General features: G+C 40.2%; 12 non-coding genes across 12 annotated transcripts; all 12 read right to left on the reverse strand.

Annotated features, from left to right (window-relative positions):
* Positions 1 to 123: 123 nt before the first annotated feature.
* TRNAT-AGU lies at positions 124 to 196 on the reverse strand. Its single transcript has one exon. It is a non-coding gene; the product is annotated as a tRNA-Thr (tRNA).
* A 528-nt stretch (positions 197 to 724) lies between these two features.
* Positions 725 to 797, reverse strand: TRNAT-UGU. The gene has a single exon. It is a non-coding gene; the product is annotated as a tRNA-Thr (tRNA).
* Positions 798 to 1324: 527 nt separating this feature from the next.
* On the reverse strand, positions 1325 to 1397 carry TRNAT-UGU. Its single transcript has one exon. It is a non-coding gene; the product is annotated as a tRNA-Thr (tRNA).
* Positions 1398 to 3152: 1755 nt separating this feature from the next.
* Positions 3153 to 3225, reverse strand: TRNAT-CGU. Its single transcript has one exon. It is a non-coding gene; the product is annotated as a tRNA-Thr (tRNA).
* A 1334-nt stretch (positions 3226 to 4559) lies between these two features.
* On the reverse strand, positions 4560 to 4632 carry TRNAT-AGU. Its single transcript has one exon. It is a non-coding gene; the product is annotated as a tRNA-Thr (tRNA).
* Positions 4633 to 5159: 527 nt separating this feature from the next.
* Positions 5160 to 5232, reverse strand: TRNAT-UGU. The gene has a single exon. It is a non-coding gene; the product is annotated as a tRNA-Thr (tRNA).
* Positions 5233 to 6987: 1755 nt separating this feature from the next.
* Positions 6988 to 7060, reverse strand: TRNAT-CGU. The gene has a single exon. It is a non-coding gene; the product is annotated as a tRNA-Thr (tRNA).
* A 1333-nt stretch (positions 7061 to 8393) lies between these two features.
* TRNAT-AGU lies at positions 8394 to 8466 on the reverse strand. Its single transcript has one exon. It is a non-coding gene; the product is annotated as a tRNA-Thr (tRNA).
* Positions 8467 to 8996: 530 nt separating this feature from the next.
* On the reverse strand, positions 8997 to 9069 carry TRNAT-UGU. Its single transcript has one exon. It is a non-coding gene; the product is annotated as a tRNA-Thr (tRNA).
* Positions 9070 to 10825: 1756 nt separating this feature from the next.
* On the reverse strand, positions 10826 to 10898 carry TRNAT-CGU. Its single transcript has one exon. It is a non-coding gene; the product is annotated as a tRNA-Thr (tRNA).
* Positions 10899 to 12232: 1334 nt separating this feature from the next.
* On the reverse strand, positions 12233 to 12305 carry TRNAT-AGU. Its single transcript has one exon. It is a non-coding gene; the product is annotated as a tRNA-Thr (tRNA).
* A 527-nt stretch (positions 12306 to 12832) lies between these two features.
* Positions 12833 to 12905, reverse strand: TRNAT-UGU. The gene has a single exon. It is a non-coding gene; the product is annotated as a tRNA-Thr (tRNA).
* Between the last annotated feature and the right edge of the window lie 1487 nt (positions 12906 to 14392).

Below are 14392 nucleotides of genomic sequence, written 5' to 3' on the forward strand. Positions count from 1 at the left end.
ATGTAGAGAGAGAAGGCTGAAGAATGAGGAAGAGGTTCTATTCAGGGATCAGAAATGGTAAAGGATAGGGGTGTCTTCTTTCAGTAAAGGAAGCTGACACTTTTTACAAGGTAAAGCTAATCTAGGCTCTGATGAGAATTGAACTCACAACCCCTGGTTTACTAGACCAGTGCTCTAACCACTGAGCTACAGAGCCTGCCACAGTGCTGTTCTTTCTTTCGTCTATGGTCACTTGGAGAGAGATCCCTACTTACACTAACTTTCCAAATGCACACTTCCCAGAAAATATCATCAATGGCCTTTCTTGCCCCCTTTCGCTTTTTTCAATCTTTTTGGCTTTGCTATCTTCTAAAATAAGAATTCGAGTAATTTCCCTCTATAAACATAGAAAATGGGCTTTTCATGCACACGTGGCAGGTTTCCTTTCTTTCCATTTCTTCTCCTTTCTTGGTTATATATCCATAAAATGGCAGGGAACATTAAGCATAGTAGAAGATGAAAAGTGTGAAGAAGACAACAGTAGCAGGCAGCAGCTCTTCATTGCTAGAAATTGGGCTTTAATAGGAAGCCACTGAAAATATTTAGTAAGCGAATTAGCCATCATGTAGAGAGAGCAGGCTGAAAAATGAGGAAGAGGTTCTACTCAGGGATCAGAAATGGTATAGGATAGCGTGCCTGCTTTCAGTAAAGGAAGCTGATACTTTTTACATGGTAAAGCAACTCTAGGCTCTGATGAGAATTGAACTCACTACCCCTGGTTTACAAGACCAGTGCTCTAACCACTGAGCTACAGAGCCTGCCACAGTGCTATTCTTTCTTTCGTCTATGGTCACTTGGAGAGAGATCCCTACTTACACTAACTTTCCAAATGCATACTTCCCAGAAAATATCATCAATGGCCTTTCTTGCCACCTTTCGCTTTTTTCTATCTTTTTGGCTTTGCTATCTTCTAAAATAAGAATTCGAATAATTTCCCTCTATAAACATAGAAAATGAGCTTTTCATGCACACGTGGCAGGTTTCCTTTCTTTCCATTTCTTCTCCTTTCTTAGTTATAAATCCATAAAATGGCAGGGAACATTAAGCATAGTAGAAGATGAAAAGTGTGAAGAAGACAACAGTAGCGGCAGCAGCTCTTCATTACTAGAAATTGGGCTTTAATAGGAAGCCACTGAAAATATTCAGTAAGCGAATTAGCCATCATGTAGAGAGAGCAGGCTGAAGAATGAGGAAGAGGTTCTACTCAGGGATTAGAAATGGTAAAGGATAGCGTGCCTGTTTTCAATAAAGGAAGCTGATACTTTTTACACAGTAAAGCAAATCTAGGCTCTGATAAGAATTGAACTCACGACCCCTGGTTTACAAGACCAGTGCTCTAACCACTGAGCTACAGAGCCTGCCACAGTGCTGGTCTTTCTTTCGTCTATGGTCACTTGGAGAGAGATCCCTACTTACACTAACTTTCCAAATGCACACTTCCCAGAAAATATCATCAATGGCCTTTCTTGCCCCCCTTTCACTTTTTTCTATCTTTTTGGCTTTGCTATCTTCTAAAATAAGAATTTGAGTAATTTCCCTCTATAAACATAGAAAAGGGGTTTTTCATGCACACGTGGCAGGGTTCCTTTCTTTCCATTTCTTTTCCTTTCTTGGTAATGGTACATCAAAAGAATTCAAGAATCTTAGATGATGTCTAATCCTTTCCAGGAAAGAGTCAAAACTTAGAATGGTCAACTTTACACATTTCAACGTAGAAACATATTTTTTAAGGGAAAGGAAGGCAACGTTTACAAAAAGCATAAGCCCCCCAATACCAAGTCTCTGAGCTATGGCTCATTTTCAAACTAATTCGGCACCTCGCTTAAGGTTTGGCAACACATTTCAAATAGGGATAACGTTCGACAGAAACTGCTTTTCTCAGTTTCCAATAAAATTGAAACCTCCGCCGAAACTGTCTGAAAGCTTTCGTCCGAAACAGAAACTGCGGCCCAAACTTATCGCCTGCTTTCAGCCAAAACGAAATGCAAGAGCGAATGCTCAAGTTTGCTCTTGTGAGCGTGAAACAATGAGGGTCTCTGAGGATTGGCAGGCCTTGCAGTCCGCTTCACTCTGCTAAACCCACAGCATCCAAGCCAGAATATAATTTAAATAATGAAAGTCCGTATTTAACCTCCAAGCAAAATTGCCTCCACCCACATGCAAAACGAAATGTGCAGAAGTAGCCGGGTATTGCTCCTGCTGTAACAACACCCACAGATGACCAGTGATTGTACGATAGGCCCAGAGGAGCCTAAGGATGGTAGTAGCTTTGGTAGAGAGCAAATCCACATATAGAAATCCAGCAAGAGGAGCAATTTCTGTTCCGATTGATTAAGGATGAGTGACAAATGGGACAAAGCATAAATTTTCTGCTTTCATCGAAAACACATGGTCATTTTTAGTCAAAAGCATGACTGAAAATTAAAATTACCTTTGGACTGAACCGAAACAGGGCAGCAAATTGAGTTTGAGACAGTTAAGGCACAGTAAGCGAAACTAAGCTTAGGGTCAACGTCTAAGCTGAGCTGATCTTTCCATTTTTTCAGCTTCTAAGTTCAAGACGGAAGCACGTATGTTATTTGGAAAGTATAGCATTGCATTGCAAACGTAGAGATGTTTTCTACGCTCCTGAAAAATTATTCATTTCATCTCCATGAATAATTGACCAAAAAAGTCATTTCTTCTATTAAATGAAAGTCCACTTAGAAAAATGCAAGAGTTGGTGTCAAGCCATGCAAAAGGGAGAAATAAACCATGTGCAGAATTGTCAGAGATTATGTCAATCTATGCAGGCCTTAGTTCAGATGTCAAGATCCTACGATGCATCCCGTGCCATTCTCTGAGGTGCTTTTGGAAATAAGCTCTCCTTTGGTTCAAGGGTATGATCACTCACTTACACTTGATAGACAAGCCTAGTTTGTACAGCCCGACAATCTAATGCTTCTGGCCAGCATTACAAAGCTGTGCATGCCTTGTTGGGAGATATTCTTCCCAGGATCTTATAGTTTTGACAACTTTTAATACTTGAAATATATTTTTACAGTCTAGATCATATTTTGAAGACCAAGCAGGCTATATTAAGTTCCAAGCACTGTTTACAGAAAAGCATAAGGAAGCCCTGATGAGGGTTGAACTCATGACCCCTGGTTTACGAAACCAGTGCTCTTACCACTGAGCTACAGAGCCAATTGGGAAGAAGCTCCTCTGTTAGATTTCTCTCCAGTAAACACATTTCCTACTGCTACTTCTGATTCTTTTCTTAGTTTGTTTATTTCCTACGTGTAGGGAAGAGATTTTGTTCGCAAGTGGAAGGAGCCTGCCACATGAGTTGGCAACATGTTATTTTCAGTCCTTACTTTGCCTAGTGACAAATATCACGTTCATATTTTAAGGGGCAAACAAGAGCAATTCAGACAAGTTCTGGTTCATCACATTTAAATGCCCTACCAGTCCGCAACAGCTATGCTCTGATATCATTCACCAAGCTAGCATGGAAATGAGAGACATGGACTCCTACTGTATAGATACCTGATCTGATTCCTAGATGGGGACACAGGTATCAGCTCATCGGATGACCTGAACTTTATCTAGATTCAGATCTGAAGTGACAGTGCTAAGTTCTCTGGGAGGAAGTCGCACTAGCAATTTAGAAGAGATATCCTACCTAGGTAGCAATAGATTTCTTGAATTATTTCTATGTAAATTGAATCTGAACTCAAGAAGGGAATAAGATGGAAGTCATATTATTGGCAGAGACTGGTGATATGGATAACAGTAAATTCGGAGCAGGGACATTTAATCAGTATAACACCGAAAATAACTATTGAATTCAGAGCATCTGAACTCCACAGCTGATTCAAAAAATCTGAGAGGGATGCGCATTGGTTAGAGCACCATCCATTCGCTAGAGTACCTGAATACATTGAGTGCAATCTACATCGGTATCAAGCGTGTTAACCCAGAATGCTTGTTTTAGAATGCACCTTGAAAAGGTTTGCATTCTAAAATGATTATAAAAACGAATGTGTGGAAAGAACTGATAAAACATCTGAAATTGAGGAGATTAAGCCAGGCAAAACCATTGCTTGCTCTGAGCACTTGCCTTGGATCGAAGTTCCAGAAGGCAATGCCAACAGTTCCAAGCATTAGTAAAGCAGAACATTGAAATGTTGAAATTTCATCGTATACATTTTGGAATGGAGCACCTGTAATCATTGGATTTAAGCTTTTTTTTTTTGTTTGTTTGTTTTGGCTAATCCATAAAATGGCAGAGAACATTAAGCATAGTAGATGAAGAGTGTGAAGAAGACAACAGTAGCAGCAGCAGCTCTTCATTGCTAGAAATTGGGCTTTAATAGGAAGCCCACTGAAAATATTCAGTTAGTGAATTAGCCATCATGTAGAGAGAGAAGGCTGAAGAATGAGGAAGAGGTTCTATTCAGGGATCAGAAATGGTAAAGGATAGGGGTGTCTTCTTTCAGTAAAGGAAGCTGACACTTTTTACAAGGTAAAGCTAATCTAGGCTCTGATGAGAATTGAACTCACAACCCCTGGTTTACTAGACCAGTGCTCTAACCACTGAGCTACAGAGCCTGCCACAGTGCTGTTCTTTCTTTCGTCTATGGTCACTTGGAGAGAGATCCCTACTTACACTAACTTTCCAAATGCACACTTCCCAGAAAATATCATCAATGGCCTTTCTTGCCCCCTTTCGCTTTTTTCAATCTTTTTGGCTTTGCTATCTTCTAAAATAAGAATTCGAGTAATTTCCCTCTATAAACATAGAAAATGGGCTTTTCATGCACACGTGGCAGGTTTCCTTTCTTTCCATTTCTTCTCCTTTCTTGGTTATATATCCATAAAATGGCAGGGAACATTAAGCATAGTAGAAGATGAAAAGTGTGAAGAAGACAACAGTAGCGGCAGCAGCTCTTCATTACTAGAAATTGGGCTTTAATAGGAAGCCACTGAAAATATTCAGTAAGCGAATTAGCCATCATGTAGAGAGAGCAGGCTGAAGAATGAGGAAGAGGTTCTACTCAGGGATCAGAAATGGTAAAGGATAGCGTGCCTGTTTTCAATAAAGGAAGCTGATACTTTTTACACAGTAAAGCAAATCTAGGCTCTGATGAGAATTGAACTCACAACCCCTGGTTTACAAGACCAGTGCTCTAACCACTGAGCTACAGAGCCTGCCACAGTGCTGGTCTTTCTTTCGTCTATGGTCACTTGGAGAGAGATCCCTACTTACACTAACTTTCCAAATGCACACTTCCCAGAAAATATCATCAATGGCCTTTCTTGCCCCCCTTTCACTTTTTTCTATCTTTTTGGCTTTGCTATCTTCTAAAATAAGAATTTGAGTAATTTCCCTCTATAAACATAGAAAAGGGGTTTTTCATGCACACGTGGCAGGGTTCCTTTCTTTCCATTTCTTTTCCTTTCTTGGTAATGGTACATCAAAAGAATTCAAGAATCTTAGAGGATGTCTAATCCTTTCCAGGAAAGAGTCAAAACTTAGAATGGTCAACTTTACACATTTCAACGTAGAAACATATTTTTTAAGGGAAAGGAAGGCAACGTTTACAAAAAGCATAAGCCCCCCAATACCAAGTCTCTGAGCTATGGCTCATTTTCAAACTAATTCGGCACCTCGCTTAAGGTTTGGCAACACATTTCAAATAGGGATAACGTTCGACAGAAACTGCTTTTCTCAGTTTCCAATAAAATTGAAACCTCCGCCGAAACTGTCTGAAAGCTTTCGTCCGAAACAGAAACTGCGGCCCAAACTTATCGCCTGCTTTCAGCCAAAACGAAATGCAAGAGCGAATGCTCAAGTTTGCTCTTGTGAGCGTGAAACAATGAGGGTCTCTGAGGATTGGCAGGCCTTGCAGTCCGCTTCACTCTGCTAAACCCACAGCATCCAAGCCAGAATATAATTTAAATAATGAAAGTCCGTATTTAACCTCCAAGCAAAATTGCCTCCACCCACATGCAAAACGAAATGTGCAGAAGTAGCCGGGTATTGCTCCTGCTGTAACAACACCCACAGATGACCAGTGATTGTACGATAGGCCCAGAGGAGCCTAAGGATGGTAGTAGCTTTGGTAGAGAGCAAATCCACATATAGAAATCCAGCAAGAGGAGCAATTTCTGTTCCGATTGATTAAGGATGAGTGACAAATGGGACAAAGCATAAATTTTCTGCTTTCATCGAAAACACATGGTCATTTTTAGTCAAAAGCATGACTGAAAATTAAAATTACCTTTGGACTGAACCGAAACAGGGCAGCAAATTGAGTTTGAGACAGTTAAGGCACAGTAAGCGAAACTAAGCTTAGGGTCAACGTCTAAGCTGAGCTGATCTTTCCATTTTTTCAGCTTCTAAGTTCAAGACGGAAGCACGTATGTTATTTGGAAAGTATAGCATTGCATTGCAAACGTAGAGATGTTTTCTACGCTCCTGAAAAATTATTCATTTCATCTCCATGAATAATTGACCAAAAAAGTCATTTCTTCTATTAAATGAAAGTCCACTTAGAAAAATGCAAGAGTTGGTGTCAAGCCATGCAAAAGGGAGAAATAAACCATGTGCAGAATTGTCAGAGATTATGTCAATCTATGCAGGCCTTAGTTCAGATGTCAAGATCCTACGATGCATCCCGTGCCATTCTCTGAGGTGCTTTTGGAAATAAGCTCTCCTTTGGTTCAAGGGTATGATCACTCACTTACACTTGATAGACAAGCCTAGTTTGTACAGCCCGACAATCTAATGCTTCTGGCCAGCATTACAAAGCTGTGCATGCCTTGTTGGGAGATATTCTTCCCAGGATCTTATAGTTTTGACAACTTTTAATACTTGAAATATATTTTTACAGTCTAGATCATATTTTGAAGACCAAGCAGGCTATATTAAGTTCCAAGCACTGTTTACAGAAAAGCATAAGGAGGCCCTGATGAGGGTTGAACTCATGACCCCTGGTTTACGAAACCAGTGCTCTTACCACTGAGCTACAGAGCCAATTGGGAAGAAGCTCCTCTGTTAGATTTCTCTCCAGTAAACACATTTCCTACTGCTACTTCTGATTCTTTTCTTAGTTTGTTTATTTCCTACGTGTAGGGAAGAGATTTTGTTCGCAAGTGGAAGGAGCCTGCCACATGAGTTGGCAACATGTTATTTTCAGTCCTTACTTTGCCTAGTGACAAATATCACGTTCATATTTTAAGGGGCAAACAAGAGCAATTCAGACAAGTTCTGGTTCATCACATTTAAATGCCCTACCAGTCCGCAACAGCTATGCTCTGATATCATTCACCAAGCTAGCATGGAAATGAGAGACATGGACTCCTACTGTATAGATACCTGATCTGATTCCTAGATGGGGACACAGGTATCAGCTCATCGGATGACCTGAACTTTATCTAGATTCAGATCTGAAGTGACAGTGCTAAGTTCTCTGGGAGGAAGTCGCACTAGCAATTTAGAAGAGATATCCTACCTAGGTAGCAATAGATTTCTTGAATTATTTCTATGTAAATTGAATCTGAACTCAAGAAGGGAATAAGATGGAAGTCATATTATTGGCAGAGACTGGTGATATGGATAACAGTAAATTCGGAGCAGGGACATTTAATCAGTGTAACACCGAAAATAACTATTGAATTCAGAGCATCTGAACTCCACGGCTGATTCAAAAATCTGAGAGGGATGCGCATTGGTTAGAGCACCATCCATTCGCTAGAGTACCTGAATACATTGAGTGCAATCTACATCGGTATCAAGCGTGTTAACCCAGAATGCTTGTTTTAGAATGCACCTTGAAAAGGTTTGCATTCTAAAATGATTATAAAAACGAATGTGTGGAAAGAACTGATAAAACATCTGAAATTGAGGAGATTAAGCCAGGCAAAACCATTGCTTGCTCTGAGCACTTGCCTTGGATCGAAGTTCCAGAAGGCAATGCCAACAGTTCCAAGCATTAGTAAAGCAGAACATTGAAATGTTGAAATTTCATCGTATACATTTTGGAATGGAGCACCTGTAATCATTGGATTTAAGCTCTTTTTTTTTTGTTTGTTTGTTTTGGCTAATCCATAAAATGGCAGAGAACATTAAGCATAGTAGATGAAGAGTGTGAAGAAGACAACAGTAGCAGCAGCAGCTCTTCATTGCTAGAAATTGGGCTTTAATAGGAAGCCCACTGAAAATATTCAGTTAGTGAATTAGCCATCATGTAGAGAGAGAAGGCTGAAGAATGAGGAAGAGGTTCTATTCAGGGATCAGAAATGGTAAAGGATAGGGTGTCTTCTTTCAGTAAAGGAAGCTGACACTTTTTACAAGGTAAAGCTAATCTAGGCTCTGATGAGAATTGAACTCACAACCCCTGGTTTACTAGACCAGTGCTCTAACCACTGAGCTACAGAGCCTGCCACAGTGCTGTTCTTTCTTTCGTCTATGGTCACTTGGAGAGAGATCCCTACTTACACTAACTTTCCAAATGCACACTTCCCAGAAAATATCATCAATGGCCTTTCTTGCCCCCTTTCGCTTTTTTCAATCTTTTTGGCTTTGCTATCTTCTAAAATAAGAATTCGAGTAATTTCCCTCTATAAACATAGAAAATGGGCTTTTCATGCACACGTGGCAGGTTTCCTTTCTTTCCATTTCTTCTCCTTTCTTGGTTATATATCCATAAAATGGCAGGGAACATTAAGCATAGTAGAAGATGAAAAGTGTGAAGAAGACAACAGTTAGCAGGCAGCAGCTCTTCATTACTAGAAATTGGGCTTTAATAGGAAGCCACTGAAAATATTCAGTAAGCGAATTAGCCATCATGTAGAGAGAGCAGGCTGAAGAATGAGGAAGAGGTTCTACTCAGGGATCAGAAATGGTATAAGGATAGCGTGCCTGCTCTCAGTAAAGGAAGCTGATACTTTTTACACAGTAAAGCAAATCTAGGCTCTGATGAGAATTGAACTCACAACCCCTGGTTTACAAGACCAGTGCTCTAACCACTGAGCTACAGAGCCTGCCACAGTGCTGGTCTTTCTTTCGTCTATGGTCACTTGGAGAGAGATCCCTACTTACACTAACTTTCCAAATGCACACTTCCCAGAAAATATCATCAATGGCCTTTCTTGCCCCCCTTTCACTTTTTTCTATCTTTTTGGCTTTGCTATCTTCTAAAATAAGAATTTGAGTAATTTCCCTCTATAAACATAGAAAAGGGGTTTTTCATGCACACGTGGCAGGGTTCCTTTCTTTCCATTTCTTTTCCTTTCTTGGTAATGGTACATCAAAAGAATTCAAGAATCTTAGATGATGTCTAATCCTTTCCAGGAAAGAGTCAAAACTTAGAATGGTCAACTTTACACATTTCAACGTAGAAACATATTTTTTAAGGGAAAGGAAGGCAACGTTTACAAAAAGCATAAGCCCCCCAATACCAAGTCTCTGAGCTATGGCTCATTTTCAAACTAATTCGGCACCTCGCTTAAGGTTTGGCAACACATTTCAAATAGGGATAACGTTCGACAGAAACTGCTTTTCTCAGTTTCCAATAAAATTGAAACCTCCGCCGAAACTGTCTGAAAGCTTTCGTCCGAAACAGAAACTGCGGCCCAAACTTATCGCCTGCTTTCAGCCAAAACGAAATGCAAGAGCGAATGCTCAAGTTTGCTCTTGTGAGCGTGAAACAATGAGGGTCTCTGAGGATTGGCAGGCCTTGCAGTCCGCTTCACTCTGCTAAACCCACAGCATCCAAGCCAGAATATAATTTAAATAATGAAAGTCCGTATTTAACCTCCAAGCAAAATTGCCTCCACCCACATGCAAAACGAAATGTGCAGAAGTAGCCGGGTATTGCTCCTGCTGTAACAACACCCACAGATGACCTAGTGATTGTACGATAGGCCCAGAGGAGCCTAAGGATGGTAGTAGCTTTGGTAGAGAGCAAATACACATATAGAAATCCAGCAAGAGGAGCAATTTCTGTTCCGATTGATTAAGGATGAGTGACAAATGGGACAAAGCATAAATTTTCTGCTTTCATCGAAAACACATGGTCATTTTTAGTCAAAAGCATGACTGAAAATTAAAATTACCTTTGGACTGAACCGAAACAGGGCAGCAAATTGAGTTTGAGACAGTTAAGGCACAGTAAGCGAAACTAAGCTTAGGGTCAACGTCTAAGCTGAGCTGATCTTTCCATTTTTTCAGCTTCTAAGTTCAAGACGGAAGCACGTATGTTATTTGGAAAGTATAGCATTGCATTGCAAACGTAGAGATGTTTTCTACGCTCCTGAAAAATTATTCATTTCATCTCCATGAATAATTGACCAAAAAAGTCATTTCTTCTATTAAATGAAAGTCCACTTAGAAAAATGCAAGAGTTGGTGTCAAGCCATGCAAAAGGGAGAAATAAACCATGTGCAGAATTGTCAGAGATTATGTCAATCTATGCAGGCCTTAGTTCAGATGTCAAGATCCTACGATGCATCCCGTGCCATTCTCTGAGGTGCTTTTGGAAATAAGCTCTCCTTTGGTTCAAGGGTATGATCACTCACTTACACTTGATAGACAAGCCTAGTTTGTACAGCCCGACAATCTAATGCTTCTGGCCAGCATTACAAAGCTGTGCATGCCTTGTTGGGAGATATTCTTCCCAGGATCTTATAGTTTTGACAACTTTTAATACTTGAAATATATTTTTACAGTCTAGATCATATTTTGAAGACCAAGCAGGCTATATTAAGTTCCAAGCACTGTTTACAGAAAAGCATAAGGAGGCCCTGATGAGGGTTGAACTCATGACCCCTGGTTTACGAAACCAGTGCTCTTACCACTGAGCTACAGAGCCAATTGGGAAGAAGCTCCTCTGTTAGATTTCTCTCCAGTAAACACATTTCCTACTGCTACTTCTGATTCTTTTCTTAGTTTGTTTATTTCCTACGTGTAGGGAAGAGATTTTGTTCGCAAGTGGAAGGAGCCTGCCACATGAGTTGGCAACATGTTATTTTCAGTCCTTACTTTGCCTAGTGACAAATATCACGTTCATATTTTAAGGGGCAAACAAGAGCAATTCAGACAAGTTCTGGTTCATCACATTTAAATGCCCTACCAGTCCGCAACAGCTATGCTCTGATATCATTCACCAAGCTAGCATGGAAATGAGAGACATGGACTCCTACTGTATAGATACCTGATCTGATTCCTAGATGGGGACACAGGTATCAGCTCATCGGATGACCTGAACTTTATCTAGATTCAGATCTGAAGTGACAGTGCTAAGTTCTCTGGGAGGAAGTCGCACTAGCAATTTAGAAGAGATATCCTACCTAGGTAGCAATAGATTTCTTGAATTATTTCTATGTAAATTGAATCTGAACTCAAGAAGGGAATAAGATGGAAGTCATATTATTGGCAGAGACTGGTGATATGGATAACAGTAAATTCGGAGCAGGGACATTTAATCAGTGTAACACCGAAAATAACTATTGAATTCAGAGCATCTGAACTCCACGGCTGATTCAAAAAATCTGAGAGGGATGCGCATTGGTTAGAGCACCATCCATTCGCTAGAGTACCTGAATACATTGAGTGCAATCTACATCGGTATCAAGCGTGTTAACCCAGAATGCTTGTTTTAGAATGCACCTTGAAAAGGTTTGCATTCTAAAATGATTATAAAAACGAATGTGTGGAAAGAACTGATAAAACATCTGAAATTGAGGAGATTAAGCCAGGCAAAACCATTGCTTGCTCTGAGCACTTGCCTTGGATCGAAGTTCCAGAAGGCAATGCCAACAGTTCCAAGCATTAGTAAAGCAGAACATTGAAATGTTGAAATTTCATCGTATACATTTTGGAATGGAGCACCTGTAATCATTGGATTTAAGCTTTTTTTTTTTTGTTTATTTGTTTTGGCTAATCCATAAAATGGCAGAGAACATTAAGCATAGTAGATGAAGAGTGTGAAGAAGACAACAGTAGCAGCAGCAGCTCTTCATTGCTAGAAATTGGGCTTTAATAGGAAGCCCACTGAAAATATTCAGTTAGTGAATTAGCCATCATGTAGAGAGAGCAGGCTGAAAAATGAGGAAGAGGTTCTACTCAGGGATCAGAAATGGTATAGGATAGCGTGCCTGCTTTCAGTAAAGGAAGCTGATACTTTTTACATGGTAAAGCAAATCTAGGCTCTGATGAGAATTGAACTCACTACCCCTGGTTTACTAGACCAGTGCTCTAACCACTGAGCTACAGAGCCTGCCACAGTGCTGTTCTTTCTTTCGTCTATGGTCACTTGGAGAGAGATCCCTACTTACACTAACTTTCCAAATGCACACTTCCCAGAAAATATCATCAATGGCCTTTCTTGCCCCCTTTCGCTTTTTTCAATCTTTTTGGCTTTGCTATCTTCTAAAATAAGAATTCGAGTAATTTCCCTCTATAAACATAGAAAATGGGCTTTTCATGCACACGTGGCAGGTTTCCTTTCTTTCCATTTCTTCTCCTTTCTTGGTTATATATCCATAAAATGGCAGGGAACATTAAGCATGGTAGAAGATGAAAAGTGTGAAGAAGACAACAGTTGCAGGAGCAGCTCTTCATTGCTAGAAATTGGGCTTTAATAGGAAGCCACTGAAAATATTTAGTAAGCGAATTAGCCATCATGTAGAGAGAGCAGGCTGAAAAATGAGGAAGAGGTTCTACTCAGGGATCAGAAATGGTATAGGATAGCGTGCCTGCTTTCAGTAAAGGAAGCTGATACTTTTTACACAGTAAAGCAAATCTAGGCTCTGATGAGAATTGAACTCACAACCCCTGGTTTACAAGACCAGTGCTCTAACCACTGAGCTACAGAGCCTGCCACAGTGCTGGTCTTTCTTTCGTCTATGGTCACTTGGAGAGAGATCCCTACTTACACTAACTTTCCAAATGCACACTTCCCAGAAAATATCATCAATGGCCTTTCTTGCCCCCCTTTCACTTTTTTCTATCTTTTTGGCTTTGCTATCTTCTAAAATAAGAATTTGAGTAATTTCCCTCTATAAACATAGAAAAGGGGTTTTTCATGCACACGTGGCAGGGTTCCTTTCTTTCCATTTCTTTTCCTTTCTTGGTAATGGTACATCAAAAGAATTCAAGAATCTTAGATGATGTCTAATCCTTTCCAGGAAAGAGTCAAAACTTAGAATGGTCAACTTTACACATTTCAACGTAGAAACATATTTTTTAAGGGAAAGGAAGGCAACGTTTACAAAAAGCATAAGCCCCCCAATACCAAGTCTCTGAGCTATGGCTCATTTTCAAACTAATTCGGCACCTCGCTTAAGGTTTGGCAACACATTTCAAATAGGGATAACGTTCGACAGAAACTGCTTTTCTCAGTTTCCAATAAAATTGAAACCTCCGCCGAAACTGTCTGAAAGCTTTCGTCCGAAACAGAAACTGCGGCCCAAACTTATCGCCTGCTTTCAGCCAAAACGAAATGCAAGAGCGAATGCTCAAGTTTGCTCTTGTGAGCGTGAAACAATGAGGGTCTCTGAGGATTGGCAGGCCTTGCAGTCCGCTTCACTCTGCTAAACCCACAGCATCCAAGCCAGAATATAATTTAAATAATGAAAGTCCGTATTTAACCTCCAAGCAAAATTGCCTCCACCCACATGCAAAACGAAATGTGCAGAAGTAGCCGGGTATTGCTCCTGCTGTAACAACACCCACAGATGACCAGTGATTGTACGATAGGCCCAGAGGAGCTTAAGGATGGTAGTAGCTTTGGTAGAGAGCAAATACACATATAGAAATCCAGCAAGAGGAGCAATTTCTGTTCCGATTGATTAAGGATGAGTGACAAATGGGACAAAGCATAAATTTTCTGCTTTCATCGAAAACACATGGTCATTTTTAGTCAAAAGCATGACTGAAAATTAAAATTACCTTTGGACTGAACCGAAACAGGGCAGCAAATTGAGTTTGAGACAGTTAAGGCACAGTAAGCGAAACTAAGCTTAGGGTCAACGTCTAAGCTGAGCTGATCTTTCCATTTTTTCAGCTTCTAAGTTCAAGACGGAAGCACGTATGTTATTTGGAAAGTATAGCATTGCATTGCAAACGTAGAGATGTTTTCTACGCTCCTGAAAAATTATTCATTTCATCTCCATGAATAATTGACCAAAAAAGTCATTTCTTCTATTAAATGAAAGTCCACTTAGAAAAATGCAAGAGTTGGTGTCAAGCCATGCAAAAGGGAGAAATAAACCATGTGCAGAATTGTCAGAGATTATGTCAATCTATGCAGGCCTTAGTTCAGATGTCAAGATCCTACGATGCATCCCGTGCCATTCTCTGAGG

Source organism: Geotrypetes seraphini, chromosome 1 (assembly GCF_902459505.1).
Source record: "Geotrypetes seraphini chromosome 1, aGeoSer1.1, whole genome shotgun sequence".
NCBI lineage: Eukaryota > Metazoa > Chordata > Amphibia > Gymnophiona > Dermophiidae > Geotrypetes > Geotrypetes seraphini.